The following is a 21,604-nucleotide window of genomic DNA, read 5'->3' as shown; positions in this document are numbered from 1 at the left end:
CTGGCATGCTGGCACTTGTAGTTCTCCGGTGTATGGTGTACACATTACTGGCATGCTGGCACTTGTAGTTCTCTGGTGCATGGTGTACACATTACTGGCATGCTGGCACTTGTAGTTCTCCGGTGCATGGTGTACATATTACTGGCATGCTGACACTTGTAGTTCTCCGGTGCATGGTGTACACATTACTGGCATGCTGGCACTTGTAGTTCTCCGGTGCATGGTGTACATATTACTGGCATGCTGGCACTTGTAGTTCTCCGGTGTATGGTGTACACATTACTGGCATGCTGGCACTTGTAGTTCTCCGGTGCATGGTGTACACATTACTGGCATGCTGGCACTTGTAGTTCTCCGGTGCATGGTGTACACATTACTGGCATGCTGGCACTTGTAGTTCTCTGGTGTATGGTGTACACATTACTGGCATGCTGACACTTGTAGTTCTCCGGTGCATGGTGTACACATTACTGGCATGCTGGCACTTGTAGTTCTCCGGTGTATGGTGTACACATTACTGGCATGCTGGCACTTGTAGTTCTCCGGTGCATGGTGTACACATTACTGGCATGCTGGCACTTGTAGTTCTCCGGTGCATGGCATACACATTACTGGCATGCTGGCACTTGTAGTTCTCTGGTGCATGGCGTACACATTACTGGCATGCTGGCACTTGTAGTTCTCCGGTGTATGGTGTACACATTGCTGGCATGCTGGCACTTGTAGTTCTCCGGTGCATGGCGTACACATTACTGGCATGCTGGCACTTGTAGTTCTCCGGTGTATGGTGTACACATTACTGGCATGCTGGCACTTGTAGTTCTCCGGTGCATGGCGTACACATTACTGGCATGCTGGCACTTGTAGTTCTCTGGTGCATGGCGTACACATTACTGGCATGCTGGCACTTGTAGTTCTCCGGTGCATGGCGTACACATTACTGGCATGCTGGCACTTGTAGTTCTCCGGTGTATGGTGTACACATTACTGGCATGCTGGCACTTGTAGTTCTCCGATGCATGGTGTACACATTACTGGCATGCTGGCACTTGTAGTTCTCCGGTGCATGGTGTACACATTACTGGCATGCTGGCACTTGTAGTTCTCCGGTGCATGGTGTACACATTACTGGCATGCTGGCACTTGTAGTTCTCCGGTGTATGGTGTACACATTACTGGCATGCTGGCACTTGTAGTTCTCTGGTGCATGGTGTACACATTACTGGCATGCTGACACTTGTAGTTCTCCGGTGCATGGTGTACACATTACTGGCATGCTGGCACTTGTAGTTCTCCGGTGCATGGCGTACATATTACTGGCATGCTGGCACTTGTAGTTCTCCGGTGCATGGTGTACACATTACTGGCATGCTGGCACTTGTAGTTCTCCGGTGCATGGCGTACACATTACTGGCATGCTGGCACTTGTAGTTCTCCGGTGCATGGTGTACATATTACTGGCATGCTGGCACTTGTAGTTCTCCGGTGCATGGTGTACACATTACTGGCATGCTGGCACTTGTAGTTCTCCGGTGCATGGTGTACACATTACTGGCATGCTGGCACTTGTAGTTCTCCGGTGCATGGTGTGCACATTACTGGCATGCTGGCACTTGTAGTTCTCCGGTGCATGGTGTACACATTACTGGCATGCTGGCACTTGTAGTTCTCCGGTGCATGGAGTACACATTACTGGCATGCTGACACTTGTAGTTCTCCGGTGCATGGTGTACACATTACTGGCATGCTGGCACTTGTAGTTCTCCGGTGTATGGTGTACACATTACTGGCATGCTGGCACTTGTAGTTCTCCGGTGCATGGTGTACACATTACTGGCATGCTGGCACTTGTAGTTCTCCGGTGCATGGTGTACACATTACTGGCATGCTGGCACTTGTAGTTCTCCGGTGCATGGTGTACACATTACTGGCATGCTGGCACTTGTAGTTCTCCGGTGCATGGTGTACACATTACTGGCATGCTGGCACTTGTAGTTCTCCGGTGCATGGCATACACATTACTGGCATGCTGGCACTTGTAGTTCTCCGGTGCATGGTGTACACATTACTGGCATGCTGGCACTTGTAGTTCTCCGGTGCATGGAGTACACATTACTGGCATGCTGGCACTTGTAGTTCTCCGATGCATGGTGTACACATTACTGGCATGCTGGCACTTGTAGTTCTCCGGTGCATGGCGTACACATTACTGGCATGCTGGCACTTGTAGTTCTCCGGTGCATGGTGTACACATTACTGGCATGCTGGCACTTGTAGTTCTCCGGTGCATGGTGTACACATTACTGGCATGCTGGCACTTGTAGTTCTCCGATGCATGGTGTACACATTACTGGCATGCTGGCACTTGTAGTTCTCCGGTGCATGGTGTACACATTACTGGCATGCTGGCACTTGTAGTTCTCCGGTGCATGGAGTACACATTACTGGCATGCTGGCACTTGTAGTTCTCCGGTGCATGGAGTACACATTACTGGCATTGTAGCAGCGCTGAGAACTTATGGAAATTTGAAGAGAAAAGAAAACCCGGGGAAACCATCCAAGCTGCAAATGAAGCAACAATTATTAACCGTGTCCAGCCTGGAATGTCCAGAATTTACAAGCCAAGGATCTGCTGCCAGCTCCCTGCGCCGCCCAGTGGCCAGAGCGAGCACTGCAGGGGCTGCACATCACATCCCTTACACACTGCTCCTGCCAGGTTCCTGTGTGCTCACAGCCCAGACTGGGGGTTGTTCCAGCCTCAGAGAGAGAGAATACAATGCTGCCCTGAGTCACTGCAACTTCACTGAGCAGACAGTGTGCTACTGCCAGCTGTGCCCTCCTGCCTCTGAACTGCAGCCTCACTGCACAGACTGCCAGCCCTGAGCACAGTGAGTACCCCCTGTACCCCCTACACTGCAGCCTCACTGAGCAGACTGTGTGCTACTGCCAGCTGTGCCCTCCTGCCTCTGAACTGCAGCCTCACTGCACAGACGGCCAGCCCTGAGCACAGTGAGTACCCCCTGTACCCCCCTACCCCCTGCACTGCAGCCTCACTGAGAGGACAGTGTGCTACTGCCAGCTGTGCCTTCCTGCCTCTGCACTGCAGCCTCACTGCACAGACTGCCAGTCCTGAGAACAGTGAGTACCCCCCTACCCCCTGCACTGCAGCCTCACTGAGAAGACTGTGAGCTGCTGCCAGCTGTGCCCTCCTGCCTCTGCACTGCACAGACTGCCAGCCCTGAGCACAGTGAGTACCCCCTGTACCCCCCTACCCCCTGCACTGCAGCCTCACTGAGAGGACAGTGTGCTACTGCCAGCTGTGCCTTCCTGCCTCTGCACTGCAGCCTCACTGCACAGACTGCCAGTCCTGAGAACAGTGAGTACCCCCCTACCCCCTGCACTGCAGCCTCACTGAGAAGACTGTGAGCTGCTGCCAGCTGTGCCCTCCTGCCTCTGCACTGCACAGACTGCCAGCCCTGAGCACAGTGAGTACCCCCTGTACCCCCCTACCCCCTGCACTGCAGCCTCACTGAGAGGACAGTGTGCTACTGCCAGCTGTGCCTTCCTGCCTCTGCACTGCAGCCTCACTGCACAGACTGCCAGTCCTGAGAACAGTGAGTACCCCCCTACCCCCTGCACTGCAGCCTCACTGAGAAGACTGTGAGCTGCTGCCAGCTGTGCCCTCCTGCCTCTGCACTGCATAGACTGCCAGCCCTGAGCACAGTGAGTACTCCCCTGGCTGTGCCCCCTGCACCACCTGTACCCCTCTACCCTCTGCACTGCAACTTCACTGAGCAGACAGTGTGCTACTGCCAGCTGTGCCCTCCTGCCTCTGCACTGCAGCCTCACTGCACAGACTGCCAGCCCTGGGCACAGTGAGTACCCCCTGCACCTTCCCTGTTCCCCGTGTACCCTCCTGCCTCTCTACACTGCAGCCTCACTGTACAGACTGCCACTGTGCCTGTGCTACTGCCAGCCCTGAGCACAGAGTACCCCCTGTACCTCCCCTGCCCTCTGCCCCTCTCTTTCCTTCTCTGCCTTGCATGACTTTTTCTGCTGCTTGCACACATCTGCCCCCTTCTATCTAGGGGTACCCCCACTCCCACCTGCCCCTGGCATGGGGGTAACAGGGTGTGAGTGGCAGCAGGAGAGGGTGCAGGAAGATCTGAGGGGCAGAAATAATATATTTAATGATGAGGCTTAAAAATATTGTGTTCTTAAATGGAACATGCTAGAAACTGAAGGAAAATAGATATAAACTATAAAAATAGGCAGAAATCATCAGAAGAATGGGGCATAGAGTGGATTATCTGCCTGTTCAGAGCGAGCGTGTCGTGCGGGGAATACAGATCCCTCGATACACCTCTGATCCCTGGAGAGTCCCAATCCTGGAAACAGCTCTGAGCTCAACTGGCTAAACCCTGCCATGTGGGGACTGTGATGCCAATAACTTATTATTGCTGCTACTATTATTATTGTTATTATTATTATTATTATGCATTTATATAGAGCTGGTGGCAGATATTCTGCAGTGCTATTATTAATGTTGTTATTATGCATTTATATAGAGCTGATGACAGATAATCTGCTGCGCTTTCTGAAACAAATGATATCACTAACAGCCCAAAGCTGGTTTATAGTACTGTACATGCGATTTCCCTGCGATTTTCCTGTGATTTCGCTGTGATTTTCACCGAATGCCAGGAACACAAGACAAGGAGAAAATGCAGAAAACCGCAGCTTGCAGGATTTAGGCTAAATTGCAAATAATTGCATTTGTTGCTGATGTCCTTGCTTTTTGCGATTTGCATGTGATTGGAAAAATCAGCAAAATTGCGTGTCGTATAAAAGAGCCAAAAAGAACTCAGAATCGGATGTTCCCGGCCAGTCGCTGGTCAGCTTAGCCAATGTATCTGAAGGCTGGAACTCGCTACAGCGCTTTTTTGAGCGTTTAGCGAGCGCTTTAAATCCCTAGCGATTTCCATAAACGCTCAACCAATGCAAATAAATGTAACAGATTCCACAATTTCCACAGAAGCGATTGTGATTAGCAGAATCGCCATCGCAGGACATGCAGCGTTTTGGGAGCATTTGCGCTTCAGTGTAAAGTATATAAGCGCTGGCAAATCGCTCATGATTCGCGACACATACCGATTTGTATGTGATTTTAAATTACTGCAAACTGTAAAAAAAATGATAATAATTTGAAAGGACCAATCAGAATTAACATTGCTAATCGCAAATCGCTATGACGATCGCTGGCAAAAAGCTCACACTTTTTAAAAATCGCTACCAAAATCGCTGGAAAACGCTCAAGAAATTGCTTACAAAAAAACAAACTAAAAACGCAAGTGATTATTATTTAGTATTTATATAGCGCCGACCTATTACGCAGCGCTGTACAGTGTATATATATATATTGTCTTGTCACTAACTGTCCCTCAAAGGAGCTCACAATCTAATCCCTACCATTGCCATATGTCTATATTATGTAGTGTAAGTACTGTAGTCTAGGGCCAATTTTTAGGGGGCAGCCAATTAAGTTATCCGTATGTTTTTGGAATGTGGGAGGAAACCGGAGTGCCCAGAGGAAACCCACGCAGACACGGAGAGAACATACAAACTCTTTGCAAATAGTGCCCTGGCTGGGATTCGAACCAGGGACCCAGCGCTGCAAGGCGAGAGAGCTAACCACTACGCCACCGCGATTGCGATTTGCGACTCATGGGTTACTGTGGTTTTAGATTATATTATTTTTATTTCTTTATTGTTATTATTATTAATAATACCTGTTAGGATTCTGCAGCTTTTAGCTTTTGTGCGAGGCGTTTGAACAATTCGCTTTGCTTGATGTATCTCCGCTGGGCTTACAATCGAATCTATCTGCCGTAGTGATAGCAGACCAGCCATTGCTAAGGGGCCCACATCATACGGGGCCCAGCAGTGCCCCTACCCTATTTCTTATATTATTTATGCTGTTTATTTTGGACTCCTGGGCCCAGATGCAATTTCATTTTTCACCTGACTTCTCTCCTAGGTGATAGTTTGAAACTTGGCAATAAATTGATTTTTAAACCATTAGCAAGCAAAAAAATACTCAAAATAATTTTGTCAGTACTTTTATCACCTACTTTTTGATACTTTTTCCATTGCAAATTGCTAAAATGCTATTTTAAATGGAAGATGATATTTTTTGCTCCTAGGAGAAAACGCAGGTGAAATAGTGAATTGCACGTGGCTTATATGCAATTGTTTTTTGTCACCCGCGTTTTCACCTAGGAGATAATTTTTCATCTTCTATTTAAAAAAACTTTCCAGCACTTTTCAGCTGAAAAAATACCAAAAACGTAGGTGATAAAAGTACTGACAAAATTATTTCGAGTATTTTTTTTGCTTTATTGAAGCTTAAAAGGCATTTTATTGACAAGTTTATAAATATCTCCTAGGAGAGAACTCAGGAGAAAAAGTTAATCATCTTGATAGTACTTTTCCAGCTGCTTTTTGGTACTTTTCCCGTTGCTGGAAAGTAATTCTAAATCAAAGATGAAGCATTATTTCCTAGGAGAGAACTCAGGAGAAAGTTACTTGCACTTGGCCCGGATCTCTGAGCAGCGCTGGGTATCTGATATCAGTTTGGGGGCTGAAATGTTGCTGTGGAGCAAGACTGTAGTTTCCGTGGATAATGTGTTGTATATCGAGTCTATAACCTGTCTGCTGCTGGGAATGTCTGGTTTTTCATGATATATATTGTACAGTGAATACGTTCTTGTTCAGAGAGGCAGAGCTCTCAGGTGTTTGTTGGCCGGCTTAGGTGTCTCTCAGTTCTTGTGCTGCTGTAAATCCATGGAGGTTGGAAGTGACTGATGAATATGTACAGAAACTTGATTTAAGGATGGCCAAAGGACCCGACAGACCCCCGGGCCGGTCTCCCCCATGCAAAGCGTGCTTCCCCCGGGCCGTGGAGCTCACACTCACCTATCTCCTCCTGTGTCCCGTGTCTTCTCTCCATCACCAGTGGTGCACCTGCATCCCGTGGCCTGACACACGCACGTGGTCACGTATGTGTCACGTGTCACAGGGTACATGCGCCCCAAAAGTGATGGAGAGAAGTCGCACGATGAAGCACACTGGTGGATAGGTGAGTGTGAGCTCCGCTGCCTACACTCTGAATGGCCCGGGGGGGGGGGGGGGGGAGTTACTTGGGGAGACCTGGGGGGGCAGCAGGGGAAGGGTTACATGGGGAGACCTGGGGGGCAGCAGGGGAAGGGTTACATGAGGAGACCTGGGGTACCTATAGGCGGGCTCCAATAGGTCACTCTCTGATCAGATTTCCAGAGGGATCTGGTGGCCGTCTGCCAGTGTATGGGCCCCTTTATAGCTGATTCACAAGTCTAATAAACTTCTTCCTGTTCAGTCTGTGGAGATTCTGTCACCTGCGGAACCTGAATTTCCATATTAGTCAAATTGTCTCGTCACCCAGAAATTGTGAGCTCAGTATTGTGGTGTGTGTGCCACCTCCAGGTGTACCCCAAGTCCTCACTGACCTCCCATGACACTCTGCACCCCCTTCCTCTAATGGGGTCAGCCACTCCTCCTACTCTACCCCCCCAATCACTCCCAGTCTGGGGTGTTGTTGGTGGGTGTGGCATGTATTGATGGGAGTGGTTTAAGGTACTTCATTTCTTGTGTGCTGACAACCTCTTGAGATGCAAATTGGGCTCTGAAGTCTATGTGCAGAGCGGAGGAACAATCTGGTTACACATTCTCTGGAGCACCAGTTGTGGATGGGACGTTGCTGTGGAGGAGTGCCTGCTGATGAGGGGCAGGTGAGAGCACAGGAGGAAGTAGATAGACCTCTGTAGGCATGCTGGACCTCTTAGTTATTCTATGGATCCCCCGGGTGTGGTTGGTCACCAGATCTCATGGACGGGACGCTGCTGTGAAGTAGCTCCTGGTGATAAGGGGCAGGTGAGAGCAGCATGCCAGGGGTCTGAAGGCATGCTGGAATTCTCAGTTAGAAGGCAGCATTCCTACTCATGAAGCTTGCCTGTAGATTCTATGAACCCCTCTGGGTGTGGTGGGTGAGTAAATCTCATGGACAAGACGTCGCTGTGGAGAAGCTTCTGGTAGTGAGGAGCAGGTCAGAGCACAGCAGGGGGTAGATAGACCTCTGAAGGCTTGCTGGACCTCTCAGTTATTCTATGGATCCCCCAAGTGTGGTGGGTGACCAGATCTCATGGACGGGACGTTGCTGTGGATGAGCTTCTGGTGATGAGGAGCAGGTGAGAGCACAGGTAGATAGACCTCTGAAGGCATGCTGGACTTCTCAGTTATTCTATGAATCCTCCTCTGTATGGTGGGTCACCAGATCTCATGGATGGGATGTTGCTGTGGAGGAGCTTCTGGTAGTGAGGGGCAGGTAAGAGCACAGGAGGAGGTAGATAGACCTCTGAAGGCATGCTGGACCTCTCAGTTATTCTATGAATTGTGGAGGGTCACCAGATCTCATGGATAGGATGTTGCTGAGGAAGAGCTTCTGGTAGTGAGGGGCAGGTGAGAGCACAGGAGGAGGTAGATAGACCTCTGAAGGCTTGCTGGACCTCTCAATTATTCTATGAATCCCCCAGGTGTGGTGGGTGACGAGATCTCATGGATGGGATGTTGCTGTGGAGGAGGTTCTGGTGGTGAGTGGCAGGTAAGAGCAGAGGAGGAGGTAGATAGACCTCTGAAGGCATGCTGGACCTCTGAAGGCAGGAATCCTACTCATAAAGCTTGCCTGTATATTCTGTGGATCCCCTGGTTGTTGTCGGTCACCAGATCTCATGGACGGGACGTTGCTGTGGATGAGCTCTTGGTAGTGAGGGGCAGGTGAGAGCAGAAGAGGAAGTAGATAGACCTCTGAAGGCATGCTGGACCTCTCAGTTAGTTAGAAGGCATCAATCCTACTCATGAAGCTTGCCTGTAGACTCTACGAACCACCGTGGATGTGGTGGATCACCAGATCTCATGCATAACTGAATACAGGGGTGCTGGGGTCATCCTAGATTACTGATGTTAGATGCAATGGTTTTGAACTGTGCTGTAACCATATATTTGATCCCCCCCGGCTGTCCTCAGGGGGTGAACAGACACGACTCATTTTCATGTGCAGCAACCAATCGTGCAGCAGATTGGCAGTTGTTGGGTGACACTGGTTGTGGTCACCTCCTCTTCAGCTGACCCCCTGGGATGGCCATTATAGACATGGAGGTAGCGGTGATCTTGTGTGGGACAGGAACACTCACTGTTGTAAGTGGACATGGATAATGAAAGGTTAATAATTCTAACCTGCATGCACATTTAATACAAATTGTATGCATCTTGGAATTGAGCCAATCAAATGCACTTCTTGCTCTTTTGGGCCGTCCCAGTTCCAGGCTGCCTAGAATTTGCGTTGCACCCCAGTATTTGGCATCTTGGTGACCCTCTGCTGTAGGCGAGTATGAGGGGGCCTCATTGGAAGTCCCCATACGTCAGGCTCCATGTGGGCGGGGCTGTCAGGATGTATATTCAGTGCTCGGGTGCCTCTCGGGTGGCGGGTTGTGCTGTAAGAAGGAAGTCTGTATTTTATGTATAATTGTTGCTTTGTTGCACAATAGTGTGTGATTCTGTCCGGACGGCTCTCGGTTATCTGCTGCTCTGTGTGGTGAAGCAATTAGCTGTGTTACAACGCTTGTTATTAAGCAATTAGCCTGGAGTTTCTGCTGCCTGCTCTAGCCTGATATCCATGTCATCCACGGCTATCATTACTAGGTAATTCCCGGAAGAGTTGATCCAGGGATTAATCTGACAGCCATCTGCGGTCGGGAAGGAATTTTCCCTTTTAAGGCTAATTGGCCCAGGCCTTGTAAGGGTTTTTGCCTTCCCCTGGATCATCTGGGATATGTGCAGGTTCAGGATGGCGTTTATTTATTTTTATTATTATTTTATTTTCATTTATTTTTTTGTTTGGACTCGATGGACGAATGTCTTTTTTCAACCAAACTATGTAACTATGTAGGACTGCGTTTTACTGCGTTTTTACAAGTGTTTTTGATGCTTTTTTTTTTTTATTAAACAAATCTGATACTGTATTTTACTCCACTGAAAAAGGCAGGGCTGTGGAGTTGGTCCAAAAATCCACCGACTCCGACTCCTAGGTTTAGGATTCCACCGACTCCACGACTCCGACTCCTCTAATTTGCATATTACAATTTTGTTGATTAAAAGTATGTAACATGAAATTCGTCTCTTAACTGCCAACGCTTAGGAATTTTACAAGACAACTGAAGTGAGAAGGATATGTAGACTACTATATTTATTCCCTTTAGACTAAAACTAGTCCTTGGTAAGAGTACTTGTAAAAGGTACAAACCGGAACAAAGAACATCTATCAGGCCCTAGGCAATGTAAGTGTGGGTACATGTAAGAATGATGTGCAGGTACTCTGCAGGGGAATGAGGAGATTGTAAACAGACAACACCTCTGTATTCAATGTGCACAGCATTCTCAGTGGATTCCCTGCAGCTCTGTGGGGAGTGCATATGTAGAGTATAGTACTACTGTGTAACAAAGTAAACCTGAGACAGATGAAATTAAAGTTTTATACATACCTGGGGCTTCCTCCAAGGCTCCAGCCGCCTTCAGGATAATCAGTCCCTCGTTGTCCTCCTCCACCACCTGGATCTTCTGCTATGAGTCCAGGTACTTGAGCCAGTCAGGCGTAGTGTGCATGCACACACTCCGCCGCCAGGAGCATACTACACCTGTGCAGCACTATTGCGCAAGTGCAGAATGTTCCTGGCTGTGGGAGCGGCATGCGGCCGGACAGCGCTGACTGGCTGAATTACCAGGACTCATAGCAGAAGATCCGGGTGGTGGAGGACAGCGAGGGACTGATTAGCCTGAAGGGGGCTGGAGGAAGCCCCAGGTATGTATAAAACTTTACTTTTCATCCGTCTCAGTTACCCTTTAATTTGTAGTCACCAAACCAAATTTTAACAACATATCACATTATTTGCTTTCATCAGCAAAGGGAGTGCATACATTTGCATAAATCAGCATCAGTGCAGAATTATTTCCATCTCATTGACCATCTCTATTAGTGACACAGCTACACATCAGGCTTTATTCTTACAGCATAGATGTTATTTAGTATATATAAGAGATTCCTGTGTACACATCATACATACAGTCATAATCAGATATGTATATCTGAACTTAAAAATACGGGGACTGCTTTATTGAAGCAGCACAAGTAACTACAGTAATTTTGATTGGTTTATTTCATTTTTGTGGACTAAGCACAGCTATTACTGTATATATACTGTATTTATACATTATTTTTAATGACTATTATCTGAGAAATAGAACATTTTATCATATTTTCTATTTTAATTACAGTTACAAATTCAGTCGGAGTCGGTGCATTTTTTCCTGACTCCGACTCCGACTCCAGGCACCCAAAATTGCCCGACTCCACGAATCCGACTCCACGACTCCGACTCCACAGCCCTGGAAAAAGGGAAACTATTTTTAAAAAAGTGCTAAACGCAAACTTATGAAAAATGCGAATGCAAAACTCAATCGCAAGCGCATACAAGAACGCACCTAAAACTGCAGAAACGCGCAATGCAGTAAACTCACGGTTTTACGCACAGTCGAGTGTGCTCCCAGCCTTATAATGGCCACACATGTTACAACTTTTCTGTTCAATTTTACCCCAATTCGATTAAAATGATTGTGTGAAAAAAATTGAGAGAAAGTTTTCTTTTTCAATCAATACATTTGATCGAAATTGTCATTTTTCTTGATTAAAATCGATTGGAAAAAATTATAGAAATCAGATCAATTTTGTCAAAAATTGAATGGTGTGTGGTGGGTTGTATGAAAGTAATTCGACCTGATATATTTTAAGTTTACATTCAAGATTAAAGAAACTTTATTTGTCAAAGTGACGCACATTAGATAGAATGTATTTCACTGATCTGTAGCATTTATAAGCAAGTTTTTCACTGTAATACATGTTGTTGATTATAATAAATGAGGAACAGATTTGTTCATGTCAGGCCAGTCTTCTTGAGTGTTAGGCTTAGTGCACACCGGAGCGTTTCCGCTGCGGTTTGCGATCCACTTGCGGCTGCGGATACGCTAGGGTAGTGTATCTCAATGGGCTGGTGCACACCAGAGCGGGAGGCGTTTTGCAGAAACGCATACTCCCGGGCTGCTGCAGATTTTGGATTGCGGATGCGTTTCTGCCTCAATGTTAAGTATAGGAAAAACGCAAACCGCTCTGAAAAACGGCACTTCAGAGCGGTTTTGCAGGCGTTTTTTGTTACAGTAGCTGTTCAGTAACAGCTTTACTGTAACAATACATGAAATCTACTACACCAAAACCGCTACACAAAACCGCAAAACGCTAGCTGAAACGCTGCAGAAAAAGAAGAAAAAGCGTTTCAAAATCTGCTAGCATTTTGCGGATCTGCTAGCGGGTTTTGGTGTGCACCAGGCCTGTGTGTTGCCTTTATACACAGCAGTGATGGGACAGAGCGCCTCATACACATTTATAAATGACAATTTACATATTATTACATCTGATTCATATCTTTTATTTGATCGTTGTTTTTGTGATTGTGTCAATATTGAAGATGTGTGTGTGGTACATTGGTGAGAGGAGTCTGATTTTTCATTGAGCAAAAAAGAAATTGAATTGAAAAAAAAAAGTAAAACATTGTAATGTGTGTGATCACCAATATTCTCTGGATTATCAGAGTGCAGAGAGCAGCCAGAACAAAGCAGGGTGAGTTTGTGAAAGCTATCAGTTCTTTGATGTCATGACTGATAAATATGCCATCTGTGCTCAGGAGATGTTGGGGTGTTTGGGGGGGCAGTTTGGGGAGGAGGGGAATTCGGGGGGGGGGAGGGAGGGGGGTTAATGTGTTGGAGTAGGAGGGGCTGCAAAAGGGGTGGTTAAGGTGTTGGGGTGGAGGAAGTGCTGGGGAGGGGTCTTGGGGGAGGGGTTTGGGGTTCTGGGGAGTGGCGAAGGTGTTGGAGGGGGAGGGGCTGCGGAGGGGGTTGCTTAAAGGAAACCTAAACTGAGAAGGATATGGATTTTTCTTTTTAAAAATGCTGGTTGCCTGACTCTCCTGCTGATCCTGTGTCTCTAATACTTTCAGCCACAGCCCCTCAACAAGCATGCAGATCAGGTGACTGAAGTCAGACTGAATTAGCTGCATGCTTGTTCCAGGTGTGTGATTCAGCCACTACTGCAGCCAAAGAGATCAGCAGGACTGCCAGGCAACTGGTATTGTTTAAAAGGAAACATCCATATCCCTCTCAGTTTAGGTTCTCTTTAAGGTGTTTGGGGGAGGAGGTGCTGGGGAGGGGTCTTGGGGGAGGGCTTTGGGGTTGTGGGTGGTGGTGAAGGTGTTGGAGGGGCTGTGGAGGGGAGTGGTTAAGGTGTTGGGGGAGGAGGTGCTGGGGGAGGGGTCTGGGGGGAGGAGGGGGTTCTGCGGGGGATGGGGAAGGTGTTAGAGGGGAGGGGCTTCTGGGAGCATCACAGCAAGATAGAAGCTATGCAATTATACTCTGTAATTGGTTAGGGCTAGTTTTAGCCAGATACACATTCTTCTAACAGTGGCCACACACTATACAATTAAAAGATCCAATTTTACACCAATTCGATAAATATGATCGGTTGTATGGAAAAATTGAAAGGTTTTTTTGTCATTCATTTGAGAAATCTGCTCTGATTTCCCCTTTTTATTTGATAGAAGAAGATTGGGAGTGTTAGATTTTTCTGATCAATTTATATGACAATTGAATGGTGTGTGGTAGATTGACAATTTCTTGATGTACAGACCCTAGCAATGTTTTTCTGAGTTTTCATAATTAAGGACAAATTGAATATGTTTGTGGTACATTGGTCAGATTTTTAAAATGTTACATTCAGAAAATTGATTGTTATTCTTGAATTGAAAACATATTTAAAAAAATTGTATGGTGTGTGGTCACCTTAAAGGGAAGGTTCAGGGAGGGTGGGCAAAAAATAAAAATCAAATTCCACTTACCTGGGGCTTCCTCCAGCCCGTGGCAGGCAGGAGGTGCCCTCGCCGCCGCTCCGCAGGCAGTAGTTCTGCGCATGCGCAGTAGAGCCCGGAGGACGTCCGATGACGTCAGAGCGCCGGCGTGGGACGCAGAAGTTCCGGGCCTTGGAGCGCAGAAGAGCCCGACCTGGCAGCCGGCCTGGCCAGGTCGGGTCGGCCACCGGAGACCACCGGGAGCCTGCGGAGCGGCGGCGAGGGCAACTCCTGCCTGCCACAGGCTGGAGGAAGCCCCAGGTAAGTGGAATTTGATTTTTATTTTTTACCCACCCTCCCTGAACCTTCCCTTTAAAGGGGAACTGAAGTAAGAGGTATACGGCGGAGGCTGCCATATTTATTTCCTTTTAATCAATACCGGTTGCCTGGCAGCCCTGCTGGTCTATTTCTCTGCAGTAGTATCTGATTAAAACCAGAAACAAGCATGCAGCTAGTCTTGTCAGATCAGACTTATAAGTCTGAACCACTGAAACACCTGATCTGCTGCATGCTTGTTCAGGGGCTATGGCTAATAGTATTAGAGGCAGAGGATCTGCAGGGCTGCCAGGCAACTGGTATTGCTTAAAAGAAAATAAACATGGCAGCCTCCTCTCTTCAGTTCCCCTTTAAGGTTGGTAAGCATTCTGTAGAGATTGGTAAGGGGTCAGTTTGCCCCCGATATACATTCTGTAAAGGTTGGTAACAGCACAGGCTGCTTGGAGACAGCCCCTTCACCTGTACACTGATGGCAGATAAACTATCACTTGACGTGATCACAAATAATTGTTTTGTGTTTCCTTTATCCCAGGGAGTATTGTGGTCAGAGATCATAACACAACCATTTTGTACAGCAGATTCCTGGGGATAATTACAGGATGTCATCTAAGGGTCTGTGCGATATGAAGCCATGTGATCGTTAGATTGGTCACACTGCAGGTTATATAATACACACAGTGACATGAAGCATTTGTAATTGATTCCCCTCCCCCATCATACGTCACACCTCTGTCTCTATGGCGACACTGATTTTCCTACAGACGCCTGCCAGGGACACATTGATCTGATGCCAGCTCAGTCGCCAGTATAGATGTATATTTTGGGACGGTGGCAGGAAGTTGGGGCGAGCCGATAAAACTCATGCAAAGTTTCCGCCTTTGCTGAGAGCTCAGATGTTTTCCTAGTCCGGTCTGCGGCCGCGATCGCTTTACCTGATGCCGGCGGAAGATCGCGGGATTCCGGGGCTGCAATCACTGCCATGGTCACAGGTGTATAAAATCCAGAACCCACCAGTGCAGGATGTCGTCTGTGCAATAACGTGATACGCTGCCTGTGCAATAACGTGATACGCCGTCTGTGCAATAACGCGGTACGCCGCCTGTGCAATAACGTGATACGCCGCCTGTGCAATAACGTGATACGCCGCCTGTGCAATAACGTGATACGCCGCCTGTGCAATAACGCGGTACGCCGCCTGTGCAATAACGCGATACGCCGCCTGTGCAATAACGCGATACGCCGCCTGTGCAATAACGCGGTATGCCGCCTGTGCAATAACGCGGTACGCCGCCTGTGCAATAACGTGATATGCCGCCTGTGCAATAACGTGATACGCCGCCTGTGCAATAACGGGATACGCCGCCTGTGCATTAACGTGGTACGCCTCCTGTGCAGTAAAGTGGTACGCCTCCTGTGCAGTACGCCCCCTGTGCAATAACGCGATACGCCGCCTGGGCAATAACGCGATACGCCGCCTGGACAATAACGCGATACGCCGCCTGGGCAATAACGCGATACGCCGCCTGGGCAATAACGCGATACGCCGACTGTGCAATAACGGGATACGCCGCCTGTGCAATAACGGGATACGCCGCCTGTGCAATAACGTGATATGCCGCCTGTGCAATAACGTGATATGCCGCCTGTGCAATAACGTGGTACGCCGCCTGTGCAATAACGGGATACGCCGCCTGTGCATTAACGTGGTACGCCTCCTGTGCAATAACGTGGTACGCCTCCTGTGCAGTACGCCCCCTGTGCAATAACGCGATACGCCGCCTGTGCAATAACGTGATACGCCGTCTGTGCAATAACGCGGTACGCCGCCTGTGCAATAACGTGATACGCTGCCTGTGCAATAACGTGATACGCCGTCTGTGCAATAACGCGGTACGCCGCCTGTGCAATAACGTGATACGCCGCCTGTGCAATAACGTGATACGCCGCCTGTGCAATAACGTGATACGCCGCCTGTGCAATAACGCGGTACGCCGCCTGTGCAATAACGCGATACGCCGCCTGTGCAATAACGCGATACGCCGCCTGTGCAATAACGCGGTATGCCGCCTGTGCAATAACGCGGTACGCCGCCTGTGCAATAACGTGATATGCCGCCTGTGCAATAACGTGATACGCCGCCTGTGCAATAACGGGATACGCCGCCTGTGCATTAACGTGGTACGCCTCCTGTGCAGTAAAGTGGTACGCCTCCTGTGCAGTACGCCCCCTGTGCAATAACGCGATACGCCGCCTGGGCAATAACGCGATACGCCGCCTGGACAATAACGCGATACGCCGCCTGGGCAATAACGCGATACGCCGCCTGGGCAATAACGCGATACGCCGACTGTGCAATAACGGGATACGCCGCCTGTGCAATAACGGGATACGCCGCCTGTGCAATAACGTGATATGCCGCCTGTGCAATAACGTGATATGCCGCCTGTGCAATAACGTGGTACGCCGCCTGTGCAATAACGGGATACGCCGCCTGTGCATTAACGTGGTACGCCTCCTGTGCAATAACGTGGTACGCCTCCTGTGCAGTACGCCCCCTGTGCAATAACGCGATACGCCGCCTGTGCAATAACGCGATACGCCGCCTGGGCAATAACGCGATACGCCGCCTGGACAATAACGCGATACGCCGCCTGGGCAATAACGCGATACGCCGCCTGTGCAATAACGCGATACGCCGCCTGGACAATAACGTGATACGCTGCCTGTGCAATAACGTGGTACACCGCCTGTGCAATAACGCGATACGCCCCCTGTGCAATAACGTGATACGCCTCCTGTGCACTAACGTGATACGCCGCCTGTGCAATAACGTGGTACGTCGCCTGTGCAATAACGTGGTACGCCGCCTGTGCAATAACGTGGTACGCCGCCTGTGCAATAACGTGATACGCCGCCTCTGCAATAACGTGATACGCCGCCTGTGCAGTAACGTGATACGCCGCCTGTGCAATAACGTGATACGCCGCCTGTGCAATAGCTTGATACGCCGCCTGTGCAATAACGTGATACGCCGCCTGTGCAATAGCGTGGTATGCCGCCTGTGCAATAACGAGATACGCCGCCTGTGCATTAACGTGGTATGCCTCCTGTGCAATAACGTGGTACGCCTCCTGTGCAGTACGCCCCCTGTGCAATAACGCGATACGCCGCCTGTGCAATAACGCGATACGCCGCCTGGGCAATAACGCGATACGCCGCCTGGTCAATAACGCGATACGCCGCCTGGGCAATAACGTGATACGCCCCCTGTGCAATAATGCGATACGCCGCCTGTGCAATAACGCGATAGGCCGCCTGGGCAATAACGCGATACGCCGCCTGAGCAATACCGTGATACGCCGCCTGTGCAATAACGTGATACGCCGCCTGTGCAATAACATGATACGCCGTCTGTGCAATAACGTGATACACCATCTGTGTGATAACGTGGTACGCCGCCTGTGCAAGAACGTGGTACGCCGCCTGTGCAATAACGTGGTACGCCACCTGTGCAATAACGGGATACGCCGTCTGTGCAATAACGTGATACGCCGTCTGTGCAATAACGCGGTACGCCGCCTGTGCAATAACGTGATACGCCGCCTGTGCAATAACGGGATACGCCGCCTGTGCAATAACGTGATACGCCCCCTGTGCAATAACGTGATATGCCTCCTGTGCAATAACGTGATACGCCTCCTGTGCAATAACGTCATACGCTGCCTGTGCAATAACGTGATACGCCGCCTGTGCAATAACGTCATACGCTGCCTGTGCAATAACGTGATACGCCGCCTGTGCAATAACGTGATACGCCGCCTATGAAATAACGTGATACGCCGTCTGTGCAATAACGCGATACGCCGCCTGGGTAATAACGCGATACGCCGCCTATGAAATAACGCGATATGCCACCTGTGCAATAACGCGATACGCCGCCTATGAAATAACGCGATACGCCGCCTGGGCAATAACGTGATACGCCGCCTATGAAATAACGCGATACGCCGCCTGGGCAATAACGCGATACGCCGCCTATGAAATAACGCGATACGCCGCCTGGGCAATAACATGATACGCCGCCTATGAAATAACGTGATACGCCGTCTGTGCAATAACGTGAATGAGCGCTGCCTGTACTACAATGGGCTTGATTCACAAAGCGGCACTAAGTGTTAACGGCGCTGTGAAAAGCCTCTCAATGCCCCAGAAGTAGCTCTGCGGGCACTAACTGCTGCGCAGAGCTACTTTGCACACAGCCCCGCTCAGTGCGTGCGCAGCACGGCTGGCGGGTAATAGTGCACGGTGCAACGATAACGTCGGCGCATTGATGCGCTGCTTCAGCTGGCACCCGATGTGCCGTTTTCATCGCACCGGGTGTGACGTTTAAAGGGCAGCGGGTGCGACGTTATCATCGCAACGCGCAGTAATGCCGGCCGCGCTGCGCGCACGCTGAGCGGCGCTGACAGTGATGTGTGGACGCAAACTACTTAGTGCCGTGGTTTGCGCCCCTAAGTGATAGGGCTCACTAATTGGCTTAGCGCCGCTTAGTGAATCAAGCCCAATGTGTGCCATACTTATTTCCTGTTAATGCCTGGCATTTCTGCTGCTCTATTTGACTGCAGTGGTGTCTGAATCACACACCAGGAACAAGTATGCAGCTAATCCAGTCACACTTCAGTCACCTGATCTGCCGCATGCTTGTTTAGGGCCTGTGGCTAAAAGTATTAGAGGCAGAGGATCAGCAGGGCTGCCAGGCAACTGGTATTGCCTAACAGGGAATAAATAGGGCAGCTGTCCGAGATAGCCATGATTTGCTGCAGGCAGACATGTTAAACATTGGCTCACCTATGTGACCAGTAACTATAGTACACATTCCTGCTGCGCTGAAGAGGTTATTTATATTCAGGCATCTGTTCACTGTAACTCCAGCAGCCAGATCCAGCGCATAACACGTCTCTGTTCCCCCAAATGTATCTGCTGGGCCTCCATGGACCCCGTCCTCGCACTTGTACAATGAAGAAAGTGGTCCCTGCGCAGGAAGGGTGGGCTTCAGGAGGATGGGGAAGGCTGGGGGCCGTCTGTCCTACTGCTGAGGTAAGTATCTATCCTCTGTTCCTCTGTCATTGGGAGGGACAGTTACTGATGTCAAAGGGTCACCAGTGCTGCAGAGAGGATCATCAGGTCACCCCTGCCACCACTGGGCGTCCTAGACTTCCAGATTGAGGCCCAGAGCCTAGAGGATAAGCCACGCCCCCACCCTGGAAGCCGCTACTTCATCCTGCTCCCATCAGGTCACCCCTGCCGTCATTATCCGCCGGTGTGACACTCGCTGCACTTGGTGAATACAGCTGGTGTGATACCTGCGTGGCTGTGAGCCCCTCCCAGTGCGATGCTGACGTCTGTACCCAGCCCAGGGATATATATTGCTGTATTATCCGCCGGTGTGACACTCGCTGCACTAGGTGAATACAGCTGGTGTGATACCTGCGTGGCTGTGAGCCCCTCCCAGTGCGATGCTGACGTCTGTACCCAGCCCAGGGATATATATTGCTGTATTATTCGCCCCGTGTGACACTCGCTGCACTTGGTGAATACAGCTTGTGTGATACTTGCGTGGCTGTGAGCTCCTCCCAGTGCGATGCTGATGGCTGTACCCAGCCCAGAGATATATATTACTTTATTATCCGCCGGTGTGACACTCGCTGCACTTGGTGAATACAGCTGGTGTGATACCTGCGTGGCTGTGAGCCCCTCCCAGTGCGATGCTGACGTCTGTACCCAGCCCAGGGATATATATTGCTGTATTATCCGCCGGTGTGACACTCGCTGCACTAGGTGAATACAGCTGGTGTGATACCTGCGTGGCTGTGAGCCCCTCCCAGTGCGATGCTGACGTCTGTACCCAGCCCAGGGATATATATTGCTGTATTATCCGCCGGTGTGACACTCGCTGCACTTGGTGAATACAGCTGGTGTGATACCTGCGTGGCTGTGAGCCCCTCCCAGTGCGATGCTGACGTCTGTACCCAGCCCAGGGATATATATTGCTGTATTATGCGCCCGTGTGACACTCGCTGCACTTGGTGAATACAGCTGGTGTGATACCTGCGTGGCTGTGAGCCCCTCCCAGTGCGATGCTGACGTCTGTACCCAGCCCAGGGATATATATTGCTGTATTATCCGCCGGTGTGACACTCGCTGCACTTGGTGAATACAGCTGGTGTGATACCTGCGTGGCTGTGAGCCCCTCCCAGTGCGATGCTGACGTCTGTACCCAGCCCAGGGATATATATTGCTGTATTATCCGCCGGTGTGACACTCGCTGCACTTGGTGAATACAGCTGGTGTGATACCTGCGTGGCTGTGAGCCCCTCCCAGTGCGATGCTGACGTCTGTACCCAGCCCAGAGATATATATTGCTGTATTATCCGCCGGTGTGACACTCGCTGCACTTGGTGAATACAGCTGGTGTGATACCTGCGTGGCTGTGAGCCCCTCCCAGTGCGATGCTGACGGCTGTACCCAGCCCAGGGATATATATTGCTGTATTATGCGCCCGTGTGACACTCGCTGCACTTGGTGAATACAGCTGGTGTGATACCTGCGTGGCTGTGAGCCCCTCCCAGTGCGATGCTGACGGCTGTACCCAGCCCAGGGATATATATTGCTGTATTATCCGCCGGTGTGACACTCGCTGCACTTGGTGAATTCAGCTTGTGTGATACCTGCGTGGCTGTGAGCCCCTCCCAGTGCGATGCTGACGTCTGTACCCAGCCCAGAGATATATATTGCTGTATTATCCGCCGGTGTGACACTCGCTGCACTTGGTGAATACAGCTGGTGTGATACCTGCGTGGCTGTGAGCCCCTCCCAGTGCGATGCTGACGTCTGTACCCAGCCCAGAGATATATATTGCTGTATTATCCGCCGGTGTGACACTCGCTGCACTTGGTGAATACAGCTGGTGTGATACCTGCGTGGCTGTGAGCCCCTCCCAGTGCGATGCTGACGTCTGTACCCAGCCCAGGGATATATATTGCTGTATTATCCGCCGGTGTGACACTCGCTGCACTTGGTGAATACAGCTGGTGTGATACCTGCGTGGCTGTGAGCCCCTCCCAGTGCGATGCTGACGTCTGTACCCAGCCCAGGGATATATATTGCTGTATTATGCGCCGGTGTGACACTCGCTGCACTAGGTGAATACAGCTGGTGTGATACCTGCGTGG

The 21,604-nt window shown here is 49.8% G+C and overlaps 1 protein-coding gene across 5 annotated transcripts in view; it reads left to right on the top strand.

Moving 5' to 3' along the window:
• Positions 1 to 2,745: 2,745 nt before the first annotated feature.
• Positions 2,746 to 21,604, top strand: part of LOC137534070 (prominin-1-A-like) — a 196,150-nt gene continuing 177,291 nt past the window's right edge. For 2 of the 5 annotated variants that reach the window (XM_068255397.1, XM_068255406.1), the window contains exon 1: positions 2,746 to 2,888. The gene's annotated coding sequence lies outside the window, so the exon portion shown is untranslated. Of the gene's footprint in view, positions 2,889 to 2,976; positions 3,010 to 3,703; positions 3,724 to 7,804; positions 7,827 to 21,604 lie in introns of those variants that run through there. The other 3 variants (XM_068255400.1, XM_068255402.1, XM_068255405.1) reach the window with 3 other exon arrangements.

This window comes from Hyperolius riggenbachi, chromosome 10, assembly GCF_040937935.1.
Source record: "Hyperolius riggenbachi isolate aHypRig1 chromosome 10, aHypRig1.pri, whole genome shotgun sequence".
Classification (NCBI taxonomy): Eukaryota; Metazoa; Chordata; class Amphibia; order Anura; family Hyperoliidae; genus Hyperolius; species Hyperolius riggenbachi.
This window is presented reverse-complemented; position numbering and strand designations above follow the sequence as displayed.